The following is a 758-nucleotide window of genomic DNA, read 5'->3' on the forward strand; positions in this document are numbered from 1 at the left end:
TTTATCAGCTATAACTTCGGAACCATAAGTCTCAAGAACTTGAAATTCGGTATGCAGACATATCAATGGTAGGTGCTTATAGGAGCGAATGTAAAAAACGAGTTTGCAAAAAGGAGCGTGGCACATCCCATAGGCGCGGAATTTTTTATCAGCTATATTTTCAGAACCATAAGTCTCACGAACATGAAATTTGGTATGCAGACATATCAATGGTAGGTGCTTATAGGAGCGAATGTAAAAAACGAGTTTGCAAAAAGGAGCGTGGCACATCCCATAGGCGTGGAATTTTTTATCAGCTATAACTTCGGAACCATAAGCCACAAGAACTTGAAATTTGGTATGCAGGCATATCAATGGTAGGTGCTTATACGAGGGTATATATAAACGTGTTTGTAAATGTGGGCGTGGTACATCCCATAGGCGTGGAATATTTTATCAGCTATAACTTCAGAACCATGAGTCTCACGAACTTGAAATTTGGTATGCAGACATATCAATGGTAGGTGTTTATAGGAGCGAATGTAAAAACGGGTTTGCAAAAAGGGGCGTGGCACATCCCATAGGCGTGTTTTTTTTATCAGCTATAACTTCGGAACCATAAGTCACACGAATTTGAAATTTGGTATGCATACATACCAAAGGTAGATGCTTATAGGAGGGAATGTATAAACGAGTTTGTATAAGGGGGCGTGGCACATCCCATAGGCGCATAATTTTTTATCAGCTATAACTTCGGAACCATAAGTCTCACGAACTTG

The sequence above is a fragment of the Rhagoletis pomonella genome, unplaced genomic scaffold (assembly GCF_013731165.1).
Source record: "Rhagoletis pomonella isolate Grant_MI unplaced genomic scaffold, Rhpom_1.0 Rhpom_scaffold_00001, whole genome shotgun sequence".
In the NCBI taxonomy this organism is placed as follows: domain Eukaryota; kingdom Metazoa; phylum Arthropoda; class Insecta; order Diptera; family Tephritidae; genus Rhagoletis; species Rhagoletis pomonella.